At 55.3% G+C, this 11916-nt stretch overlaps 2 non-coding genes across 2 annotated transcripts; both read right to left on the bottom strand.

Moving 5' to 3' along the window:
• Positions 1–378: 378 nt before the first annotated feature.
• Positions 379–452, bottom strand: TRNAI-AAU (transfer RNA isoleucine (anticodon AAU)). Its single transcript has one exon. It is a non-coding gene; the product is annotated as a tRNA-Ile (tRNA).
• A 9268-nt stretch (positions 453–9720) lies between these two features.
• Positions 9721–9802, bottom strand: TRNAS-GCU (transfer RNA serine (anticodon GCU)). Its single transcript has one exon. It is a non-coding gene; the product is annotated as a tRNA-Ser (tRNA).
• Positions 9803–11916: the final 2114 nt, after the last annotated feature.

Genomic DNA, 11916 nt, shown 5'->3' with positions numbered 1-11916 from the left:
CGCTGGGGGGTGGCTGCAGGAGGAGAAGCTGGTTCAGGGGAACTTGAGCTGCTGGGCCACTGAAGCAGGCCCCCAGCAGCAGCCTCTGTGCAGGGTTCACACGCTCCAGGCCTCTTGGTCATTTTGAGTCTCCCCATGTGGCTTGGGCTCCAGAGCCTGCCCCCCAGCTGGAGCCTTGAGGTAGCCACTGCAGCAGCAGGAATTTTGGCATCAGGTCCCCTGCTTTTGGGGACAGGAAGCCAGGCCCAGACCCTTTTAGCCACTGGAGTTTCCCCCTACCAGTTCTTTGCCCTGCTTCCTGCAAAGCTCTCAGACTTTTGCTTCCCTGTCCATAGCAGGCAACTTAAGAAAGGGAAGTCACCAAACCAAACACCCCTGTGGCCAGCATGGGGCTTGAACCCATGACCTTGGCATTATTAGCACCACACTCTAACCAACTGAGCTAGCTGGCCTACAAAAATGCATCTCACCAGTGGCCCTTTCAAGAGAGGCGCCTCAGGCAGCTGCAGGGACGTCTCTGAAGCTGCCAATGGCTCTTCTCTGACAGGGTCACTAGTGACTCACTGTGACATGGGCTGGCTAGTCCAGCTGGTTCGAGGGTTGGTCAAGGTGGCTGGTGGCCGGCAGACCCAGGACAAAGAGAAGCCGGAATCTCTTGCTGCCAGCACCTTGCCTCCCAGCTTCTTCCCTGCCAGCAGCCGCAGAGTCCTGAGCGCTGCCCTTGACACCATGGGACCAACCTCCCCTCATTCAACTGGGCCAAGCTGGTGCCCAGTTCATGCTCAGTTCTGGGACCTGTTTTACTTGGGTTCCTTCCACCCAGAGCCCCCTTCTCCTGGGCTGCGAGGAGCATCACTGGGATGGTTTCTCATATCCCAGCACAGGGCCATCACTCCAGTGACAGGAGACGGGGCTGGGTTCAAGATTTCTTTTAGCGCAGCAGCAAGCAAGAGGAGATGGAGGAAAATCTACCCCAATTGCAAGCTTTGTGTGACAGGAGGGGTGTGAGCTGGGGAACCTGCCCCCCCAGAAGGGCATTTGGGTGTAGCCAGGGGCAGCAAGAATTCAGTCCCTCAGGCGAATGCATTGGGACAATGTGTGAGCCCTTGCATGAGCATTTTCTGCTCCCACTGGGGAAAGCAGCTGGGCAGGACCAGCCTGCAGCCCACGTCCCTTTCAGCTCCAGGTGCAGGAGGTAACAGAGAGTGGAGGAAAGTCCATGGCCAGAGCCTCCTCCCAGCAGTCTGGCCCTGCACAGAGTCTGTGCATGATGGAGCCTCTCTCAGCAGAGCTATGTCCTGTTCTCTGCAAAGTGCTCAGCTGCTTCATTTTTTTGCAGGCCCATTGTATGTGTCTCTGGTGGCTTCATTTACAGTTTTCAATCTTTACATTTGCATCCCTTTTTGGAAAGAGGGTACAAGTGTAAACATACCCTACATAGCGAGAATTGACCTCCGTCAGTTGAGCCTGGCTGTGTCCCTACTTCAGGAACCCAAAGGGAGCAAAGAACAGAAGTACTGGAAACTGGTGGGGTACCCTCTGAATTTGATTTAGTGAGTCTTAGTTGGACTTGCTAAATCAAACTCCAGAAGATTGATTGTGGCCATTCCTCCCCCACAGGGTGTGATTCTTGTTCTTCTGCCCAGCATAGCCCAGGAAGACCAAGGACCTTCAGATCACACCCTTGCTGAATTGATGGGAATAGAAACCAGACACAAAGTAGATTTGAACTTGTTTCAGTTGAGATGGGTTTGCCTGGTTTATGTGCATTGACACAGGAACACATTAGGGGTTTATAGTAATTTTAGGAATCTCTGCACAGCAGAAATCCAGACTGTGATACAACTGGAGATGCAAAGGTTTCAATGAAGTTGATCAACCTTTCAGGGGGTACTTGGAGTTGCACCAGTGACCACTTTGCCTGTAGTAAACACTCTACCACTGAGCTACACCCCCATTACACTTGTTTGCTTGCATCCAGTGTTAGGAAATCAGCCGCTGGCAGTACTGTCTGCAGGAGCAGGTGGTGCCTTGCACACATGGCACGGGGAGGATGGCCCTCTATGGGGTCAGACGTGTGGTGTCCCCCAACCTATGATCAGCATGACACGTCACGATAGCGCATCATCCCCTGTGCTCCCGCCTGCCCTGTGTGTGTTGCAACCTCACAGCACTCGCCTGATGTTCCCTCCCCGATGCCTGAAGACATTTGGGAGGCTTCCTGCATTTGGGGGACTGTTCCAGGGGGAGGGTCACAACTTTCCTGGAATCCTCCTCCTCATCCTGGAGCTGCTGGTCAGCAGGTTTGTCATCCTGAAGCTGCGGCCGCTGCTGCCCAGGTGTCTCCATCCCAGACTCCACAACTATCCCTGGAGACAAGGATTCCCCAACTCCTAGACTTGGGCCAGTTCCTCACAGTATGCACAGTGCTAAGGTGCTTCCCCAGTGCAGGAACTGCGCTCACGGGCCCTCACATACCCCTGCCGCAATTTCTTGACCTTGGCTCTTTCTTGGTCTGGGGTGGGTGGAGGTGGCCTTTCTTTGGCCATAAATATCTGCATTCCTCTGCCTGGACTGCAGGGCCTGCAGAGACTCCTCCTTGGACCACAGCTTTATCTCTGGCCCAGACCATGAGAGTGCCCAGCACTTGCTGCCACTTGCTTGCTCCTGCGATGTATCCCTGGAAGGGCCAGAGGGGTCTCTGGGGGCTTGTGCCTGTGACATGGCTCTCCAAGAGGCTGGAAGCGCTCGATCTTAGCCGACTGGATAGAGACATTATACTAAAATAATTGGTTAAGGTAGAACTAAGCGGTACTTGAATTTCTCTTTATAAACTGGGGTCCAAGAAGGAGACCAGCAAGAAGAAGAAAAAGGGAGAAGAGAAGAGGAAGGAAAAGGGAAAGGAAGACCAAGAAGGAGGAGAGAAGACCTTGAAGCAGAACTCACCTCCAAGGCAGCCTAAGAGCAGAACGGCCAGGACTCCTCTGCACAGCTGTTGCAATGGTTTGCTGTGTGAACTCTGTGGCAGGTGACATTAGGGCTGTGCACTGGGATTATTTACCAGTTTCCCGGGCTCCACTTGGCATTGAGCTGTGATGGCTGAGTGGTTAAGGCGTTGGGTTAGAAATCCAACAGGGTTTCCCTGTGCAGGTTCAAATCCTGCTCACAGTGTGGTCTGTGTTTTGCCTGCACCTCTTCGGGCAGCAAGGGCCTCTGTGAGTTACTAACAGTGGGGCTGTTACTGTTGGCATCAGGACTGGATTAAGGGGTGAGCTAGTGGGGCAGCTGCCATCTGGTACTGCATGCCTGGCTCCTGGCAGACTGCAGCAGCTGCCCTGGGACTAGAGCTGCATTAACCTCCACAGCACCTGTCAGCAGTGCCCTTCCCCATGCAGCTGTGGGGCTCTGCATGGCCTGCCCCAGGGGACCCTGGGTTGCACGCCAGTGGTGGTGGCAGGGCCAGGCTGGGCAGCACAAGAGCATCCTGCTACCACAAGCTCCACACATGGAGTGGGAGGGGCTGTATATGCTCTGTGCACCCAGGGTGGAGCCGCAAGTGCACCGTGAGCCCGGGGGCAGTGCCACATTCCCGGAGCACTAGAATGGCTCAGATTGGCTGTGGTCAGCATCTAACTAATTGCACCATTAGGCCATGTCTTCACTCAGGTGGAGATTTCTGCTGCAATCCATCTCCCAGAGTTTGATTTAGCAAGTCTAGATAAGACTCTCTAAATCAAACCCAGAGGGCACCTGCACCAGTATACACTGCTCCTGCTCTTTGCTGCCATCCTACTTCCACTGTGAGGACACCAGAAAACTGAACAAAAGGTAAAACCAACTCCAGATATGTATTGGGATCTGGAGGAAAGAAGAGACACATTGGCCTCACCACAAGGCACCATTGGGAGATGAACCCAGGATCTCCTGTTTACAAGGCAGGAGCTTCAGCCAACTAAGTCATGGTGCCCTCCTTGAAAACAAGCTTAAAACTGCTCTATTTTATGGTTCCAGGGAACATGTTCCCATTCCAAAGTGCTGCCGTTCACCGTTCCCCTCCGGCTCTTGCTGTGTCTTGAGGTCTGCGCAGCCCAAGACATTTGATTGGCAGCTGGTACCCAAAACTGTTTTGTCAATTGTAGCATCAGGCTCTCAGGGGACAGGCCCAAGCAGCCGCCTGGTCCTAAGGCCAGGCCTGCAGCCAGGGGAGGGAGAAGAATCTCTCCTTTCAGCTGGAGTTGAATCAGCAACCTAAGGACACTTGCCGAACACCCGCTACAGGCCTCTGCTCTGCCAGCTGAGCTATGGACGGGTGCTTGGGGCAGGCTGCTTTGTCCAGGTGTGGCTTTTTGATGAGTGCCAGGGCAAAAGCCCCCCCATGGGGACGGCCTCCCACAGGCGGGGCAGAGGAACCCAGCAGCACAAGGGTGTCACAGGCGCTTCACCCGCAGAAGGACCCTTGAGTGATCCAGGCAGAAACGCCGCGTCTCGCTCCCTGCAGCTCCCCTTGCTGCCCTGGCAGGCGCTGCCCCTTCTCCCACTGGCCTGGGCCTGGCCTCCCTCCCCCGCCCGGCACCACAGAAAGCCCCTTGGCGTGAGCCTGGGCAAGCCAGAGGCCTCAGGCCTGTCCCCTCTGAGGGGCTTGTGCCTCGGCCTCCTCTGCCCTTGGTGCCGGCTCTCCCGGCTGCCCCTGAGCGCTGCTGGCCAAAGTTCAGAAATGTTGTTGGGGCAGAGAAGTTGGTGCCCCCAAGTGCCACCAACAGTCACCTCTGCCCTCCGCCTCCTGCCCCATGGGGGTGGGGGAGTTCCCGTTGTATCTTTCCCCATCTCCTTCTGTACAAGCCCTGCCCTGTGTCTCCCCTTACCCAGCCAGGCTGCTCTTGCTCCCCCAGTCTCTTCCCAACCTCCTCTGCCCCCTTTCCCTTTCTGTGACCCTCCCAGAGTTTACCTCCATTGCACCCCTGCTCCCAGCCACCCCCTGACTGGCATGGTCTCCTCTCCTCCTTCTTGGTCTTCTTCCTTCCTTTCCCTTTCCCTCCTTCTTCCTCTTCTCTTCTCCCCTTTTCCTTCTTCTCCCTGGTCTCCTTCTTGAACCCCAGTTTATAGAGTGAAAATTGAGTCCTGCTTAACCAATTATTTTAGTATAATTTTACTAACCAAAGATAACATACTATTATGATTTACAAAATGCAGGACAATGTAGCACTTTAAAGACTAACAAGATGGTTTATTAGATGATGAGCTTTCGTGGGCCAGACCCACTTCCTCAGATCAAATAGTGGAAGAAAATAGTCACAACCATATATACCAAAGCCGGTTGGGTGGGCTGGGGTGGGGCTGGTTATGGGGAGGCAGAGCCCTGTGCCTGTCTCAGGGCGTCCCAGGGAGGCTCCTTGCAGCCCAGGAGAAGAAGGGGGCTCTGGGTGGAAGGAAACAAGCAAAGCTGGTCCCAGTGGGCATGAGCTGAGGCTCCAGTTCAGCCTAATTGAATCACTACTGGCTCATGTAGGTGTAAGAGGCAGCATTCAGACTCTGAATCCTGTGAGCTAAGCTCAAATCTCCATGGGACTTGCTGGGGTTGGGTTGGTTGTTGCAAAACCCTCCCACTTTATGAGCTTATCTGCAAGCTCCCCAGAGAGAGAGCTTTGGGTGTCGGATGCCCCCTGGAGCTCAGTCTGATGCTATGGTCTGCCCTGCTGAGATGGGTTGGGCTTACTCTTGTGTGGTCCCCAGGAACTGCCAGGCTCTGATTCTTGCCCCCCCCCCCCCGGGGCTAACACGTGCCCCCCTCTAAACACTCTTCTAAATTGGTCTTGTCCCTCTCAAGGCATTTTTCTCCTCAGCAGTGCACAAGAGAGAAGCTGTTGCCAGTGGCCCTGCAAGACAAGATGAGCTTTGCCTGCTCCCCTCAGCCTGACTCCCTACTTGGCCCCATTCCTGCCTCTCTTCACAGGCTGACCCACTGGCTGAAAGGGGCTGCAGCTGCTGCTGGCAGGGAAGAAGCTGGGAGGCAAGGTGCTGGCAGCAAGAGATTCCGGCTGCCTCTTTGCACTGGGTCTCAGTGCGCCATGCCGGCCGCCAGCCACCTTGACCAAACCTCAAACCAGCTGGACTAGCCAGCCCACATCACAGTGAGTCGCCAGTGGCCCTGTCAGAGAAGAGCCATTGGCAGCTGCAGAGACGTCCCTGCAGCTGCCGGAGGTGCCTTTCTGAAAGGGCTATTTGTGAGCTCAGTTCCTGAAGGCCAGCTAGCTCAGTTGGTTAGAGTGTGGTGCTAATAATGCCAAGGTCATGGGTTCAAGCCCCATAATGGCCATAGAGTTGTTTGCTGTGGTGACTATTTCCCTGCCCTCAAACACACACTTTAGCTGCCTGCTATGGACAGGGAAGCAGAAACAGGCAAAAGGCTGAGAGCTTTGCAGGGCTCAGGCCAGAGAACTGGTAGTAGGAGGCTCCAGCCTGCACAGACCCAGTGGCTAAAAGGGCCTTGGCCTGGCCTGCTTTCCCCAAGAGTAGGCAAAACTCTTCTCTTCCCTCCATTGTCCCCAATGGGGTGACCTGATGCCCAAATTCCTGCTGCTGCAGTGGCTGGCCCAAGGCTCCCTGCAGGGGGCAGGTTCTGCCAGCCCAAGGCTCCCTGGGAGGCTTCATGTGTCCAGGAGGCTGGGACCCTGTGCCCAGCCCACAGAGCTGCTGCCAACCACTGGTCACCTGCGTCAGTGGCCCAGCAGCCCCTCCCCAAAACCTGCTCCTGCTCAAGGCCCCCCTGAACCCACCCAGGCTCCTGCTCCTCTGACTTCTGTACTATCCAGCCCACATCTCAGTGAGTCGCCCGTGGCCCCATCAGAGACGAGCTCGTGGCAGCGGCAGAGACGTCCCTGCAGCTGCCTGTGGGGTCTTTCCCAAAGGGCCCCTCGTGGGCTGCTGGCTCAGCTGTTTAGAGCTTGATGCTGATAACACCCAGGTCGTGGGTGCAAGCCCCATGCTGGCCACAGGGGTGTCTGGTTTGGTGACCTGCCTTTGTGTAGCTGCCTGCTATGGACAGGGAAGGAGAAAGAAGCCCTGGGAGGTGAAGCAGCGGGAGGGAAGCGAGGAGCAGAGTGTCAGCTGCCAGCCGAGAGTCACAGGTGCCCCTCTGCCTCCTGGGACCGCCCCTCCCTGAGCCGCCAGCCCCCTGTCTCTCACCGTGGGCCCCGTGGGGAGTCCACTCACGCTCCCATTGCCTGGAGGTGACAGAAGCGGTAGAGACAGGCCCCAGGGAGCAGAGTTGCCCCCCTGGGAAAGTGCCGGCTACACAGGGGAGAGGCAGCGGCTCCCTCCACATGGTCTCCAGCCGGTTCCCTGGGGATGGGGCCTCGGCTGCTTCCTTGCTGACCTAACAAGAGATCTCTTTGCCCTGCCTCCATGAACTCCTCACAAAGCTGATTGGCTGGCTGAGAATGCCACTCAATGGCACAATTGCTCAGCTCCCTGGCATGCCCTGAGTGATGGAGCTGACTGACGGGAGGTGTCAGTGGAGCAGGTCAGAAGCCCAGCCCTGTCTCCTGTCACTGGAGAGATGGCCCTGTGCTGGGATATAGAGTATCCCAGTGATGCTTCTCACAGTCCAGGAGAAGAAGGGGGCTCTGGGTGGAAAGAAACCAAGTAAAGCAGGTCCCAGTGGGCATGAACTGGGCACCAGTTTGGCCCAGTTGATTGAGGGGTGGTTGGTGTCATGGGCAGTGCTCAGGACTCGGAAACCTGCAAACTGAGGCCCCTTTCCTGCCTCCCTTTCCGGGCTGACCCAGTGGCCGAAAGGGGCTGCGGCTGCTGCTGGCAGGGAAGAAACTGGGAGGCAGGGTGCTGGCAGCAAGAGATTCCGGCTGCCTCTTTCTCCTGGGTCTGCCAGCTGCCAGCCACCTTGGCAAACCCTCAAACCAGCTGCACTAGCCAGCCCACGTCACAGTGAGTCGCCAGTGGCCCTGTCAGAGAAGAGCCATTGGCAGCTGCAGAGACGTCCCTGCAGCTGCCTGAGGCGCCTTTCTTGAAAGGGCCACTGGTGAACTGTGGAACTGCACTTTTGTAGGCCGGCTAGCTCAGCTGGTTTGAGTGTGGTGAAGGGTAGACACAGAGGGCAAAAAATGAGGAGTAAAGTTAGTTGGAACCAAGGGGCTGGGTTTAAATTACTGCAGAAAAAAGGACTCTGCCCCTGGAGCTGCCCTGTCCTCTCCAGAGCCCTTAGGCTGGCACTGGGGAGGCCTGAGCCCAGGCAGTGCCCAGCCAAGGGGGAGGGATGTTCTGAAAGGCTGCTGACACCATTAGACCCTTTTTTTAGCAGTGAGGGAGAGGTGGGAAAGGAGCCTGAGTTAACCTCTTGGGTCACAGCTGCTGTAACATGTGGCAAGAAAGTTGACTAAGACCATGAAAGTTGACTATGGAGTTGTTTGGTAAAAGTTGCTGGGGGCTTCCCTGACTGGGAATTGAACCCAGGCCACAGCAGTGAAAGTGCTGGAGGCTAACCACTAGACCATCAGAGACACAAAAAACATGTCTCCTTGCTCACCTACACTAGCCTTTCACAGGCCATTTAATGTCCACTTCAGGATGCGGGGAGGGTCCATTCTCCCTTGCCCAGAGGGGACAAGAACAGCCAAATAGAACATCAAAGCAGCCAGACTGGGCCATGCCAGTTTGCCAGACCAAATAACTAGCCCCCCCGCTCTGGAGTCTCTGCCTCTCATGGGCCTTCTCATCCTCAGGCTCCTCTTTGTCTCCAGAAAGATCCTGCTCTGCTCCAGCCACCTCCCTCCGGCTGTCACTCCTAGAGCAAAATGCATCCCCTACATTCTGACTTTGTACATCTGGGGTTTTAGTACTCAGAGCTGCACCTAACACCAGCATTGGCTAGTGAGGGGTCTGAACAGCTTCTGCAGAGAGGGAGAGAGAGAGACAGCCACTGTGGAGCATCCTTGCCAACTGTCTCAGAAAGCAGAGGAATGTAAATTCTTTGTCAGGTGGGACAGTGCCAGAGACAGAAATTCACCTTCTAACTGTCCCTTCTTCAACTTTAGCTGCTGATTAAGCCCCTTTGAAGAAGCCAGATACACAGGAAGGGCTGATCACACCCCTCTGAAAATCAGCTTTCCATGGGTATCTGTAGCTGGCTCCAAGTCATGGGACTTGAAATCTCGTCTCCCTCCCGAAACCAGGGAAGTGTCTCCCACCGCTGCAGCCTCCTGAGGCTCTATGGCCGTGTCTGTACAGCAGGGACAGCAACACTCACAGCTCCACAGGAGGGCCCCTGGTCTAGCAATGTGGCCCCCTGAGCAGCCTTTGATGTCCCCTGCTTGAGCCTCAGAACTAGCCCTGAGTGACGGGGGCAGAGGGGGAGCAGCTCACACATGCCAAGGGGCTGGCCAGGGGCAGGACATGAGCCTGCAAGGCAGCAGTGACATCACAAGAAACTTTTGCAGAACCTCTGCTCATTGGCTGGGAGGCAGTGACCTCACAGAGGGTCCATGGCAACAGCCAAGTGGGACAGGCTGCAGGGCTGGGGCATCTCAGAGACCCCCATGGCCTGGCTGCCTGGAGCCTCCTTTGTGAGGTTTCCCCTTGAGGGCAGAAGGGATTGAGGGTCCCAGCTGGAAGTGTTTCTGTGGAGATTTCCCCTGTGGGGCAGGCAGGGTTGCAGGAGAGGCTGGCACTGAACCTCTGGGAGAGGCAAGAGAAAGGGCTGCAAACACCCGATGAGGATGGGATTTGAACCCATGTGTGCAGAGCACAATGGATTAGCAGTCCATCGCCTTAACCACTCGGCCACCTCATCTGAGCTGTTACAGTTTGCTTTAAATCACCTGAAGTCAGCACTTCAGGGAACCTTTCTGCCACTTGCTGACTGGCCAAGGACACCCAGAGCAGGAAGGTTTTGGCTTTTCACAATGTTCCCTGGGCTGTTGTACAAAGCTCAGTGCTGGTAACAAACCGAAACACTCCCTGGCTACACCTACCCTGCAGACTTCTTGCTCAAGAACTGTTTTGTGCAAAAGGTCTTGCCCAACAGTGTGTCCACACTGCCATGTGCTGTTGCACAAGAGAAGTGCTTTTCTGTAAAAGCAGCCATGGCAGTGTGGACGCTTCCTGCGCAGGAAAACTCTGACGGGCATTTTAGATATTCGGCTTTCTTGAGCAAGAAACCCCTGTTGCCCGTCCACACTGCCTCCTTGTGGGCGAGTTCTTGCACAAGAGGGCTTATTCCTCGTGGGGAGAGCAATAACTTCTGTGCAAGAAGCCCTGTTGTCTGATGCTGCACTATAAATTTACTTACACAAGAACGTGCCTGCACTGTAGACGCTCTGCAAGTTTTTACACAAGAGCAGTTGCTCTAGCACAAAAAGCCTGCAGTGTAGACGTAGCCCTGCAGTGTAGACACAGCCTGAGAGACACGAGGAAATGAAGTGGCCAGAGCCTCCCCCCAGCAGGCTGGCCCTCAACAGGACGGGCACGTCTACACAGCACCCTCACCTCAAGTGAGCTGTGCGGTGTGAGCGGCTGCCCGGGACCCCAGGGGAAGGTCTGTGGGGAGGTTCCAAGGCAACAACAACTACAAAGTTTCATAATCTACACTCACGTGACTGTGATTTATTCCTCCACTGGCAAGAGTCTCTGAAGGGATGAGAAATGCAGGGCCCAGGTGCAGGGAGCCGGGTCACATTCTCCTGCCTGAGTCTCAGTCGTGGCTGAAGCCTGGCTACAGAGAGAAGAGGCCAGTGCAAACAGCCCCATGGCAGCGAGGGAGTCAGTACGTGGGTGGGTGAAGCAGGGAGCTGGGGGCAGAGTTCAGCTCTAACTCACTAGGGGTGCGTCCCATACTTCAAAATAATCAATGCGCCTATTTTGAAATAATTTATTTTGTAATTTGGGGCTGGCTACACAGCACTTCGAAATAAATCCCCATGCAGGGATGTCGGAATAGCGAGCCTGTTATAGCTTCAAATAAGGGGATTGCTCTTAAGACGCGTCAGTGTGATATGAGCACCACGTCCTAAACCTCAGAGGTGTCACTCACAAGTAGCACTCGCAGGTATGAGGTGGGTGAGGCAGCAAAGCCTTTTGCAGGCAGGGGGATTAGCTCAAGTGGTAGAGTGCTCGACTAACTGACCTAGATGACAGACATCGCTGTGGAGAAGGGAAGAGCCTCCAAGAAGGCCATTGTAAATGCAGTGGGGGAATTAGCTCAAGTGGTAGAGCGCTTGCTTAGCATGCGAGAGGCAGTGGGATCGATGCCCACATTCTCCAATTACAGCTCTCTCCTTTAATTTCAGTGGCCCCCTCCCACTTCCTACCTCCTCTTCCAAAAGAGACAGACACCCCCTCCCCCCCCAGCAATTGCCATGCTGCAAAGCAGAGAGTGGAGATATCCAACTCACCAGCCCATCAGGCTCTGGGGTGCAATGGAAAGCAGGTTGGACTTCTAAGCTGTAATGGTTAATGTGAGCACAGCTAGACATTCAAAGGTTGTGGGTTCAAGTCCCACCAGAGTCACTTTAGCTGCTTCCTCATTTCCAGGATGCAGCTTTTGTAGACCAGTCAATCCTTAGGCTGACACTGGGCTGGGCTGGCATCCAGGCAATTCCCAGTAAGGGTGGAGGGAAGGGCTGGTCCTTGGGGTTAGGGCTGGGGGTTGCTCTGAAAGGACCATTTTGTCCCTCCCTGTCTCCTACTAGTGCTGAGCAACACTCAGGCTGTGACACGGCTGCCAAACATCCTGGACAGTTAATAATGAGCCAGACGGGTTTGTTGGCAGCTCAGTGTGCGGAGCCTTAGATGAAACATTTAAAGGTCTCTGGTTCAATCCCAGGCTTTGCCATGTCTCTCGGTGCAGCAGGGCCCTCTCTGCTCCCCTTATCATGCTCGTGCCCTGTGACATCCCCTCATCCATCC

Source organism: Pelodiscus sinensis, chromosome 19 (assembly GCF_052426305.1).
Source record: "Pelodiscus sinensis isolate ZL-2025 chromosome 19, ASM5242630v1, whole genome shotgun sequence".
NCBI lineage: Eukaryota > Metazoa > Chordata > Testudines > Trionychidae > Pelodiscus > Pelodiscus sinensis.
This window is presented reverse-complemented; position numbering and strand designations above follow the sequence as displayed.